Below are 218 nucleotides of genomic sequence, written 5' to 3'. Positions count from 1 at the left end.
CGACCGGAGCAGTGACTGGAGACCGAGGATTCAACTGTGTACAGGCCTTCGGGGTGGGGGAGGGGGTGTAGGTCACAGAGGGGTCGGTGAAGGAGCGGGGCGGGGATTGGTGAGTGGGTTGGGAGGGTCAGTGGTAGGGGGGAGGGGAGTCTCTGAGGGGACTGGGGGTTATTTTGGAGGGGTAGAGGGGAGCCTCTGAGGGGGCTATTGAGGGGGGG

The sequence above is a fragment of the Rhincodon typus genome, chromosome 40 (genome assembly GCF_021869965.1).
Source record: "Rhincodon typus isolate 14 chromosome 40, sRhiTyp1.1, whole genome shotgun sequence".
In the NCBI taxonomy this organism is placed as follows: domain Eukaryota; kingdom Metazoa; phylum Chordata; class Chondrichthyes; order Orectolobiformes; family Rhincodontidae; genus Rhincodon; species Rhincodon typus.
This window is presented reverse-complemented; position numbering follows the sequence as displayed.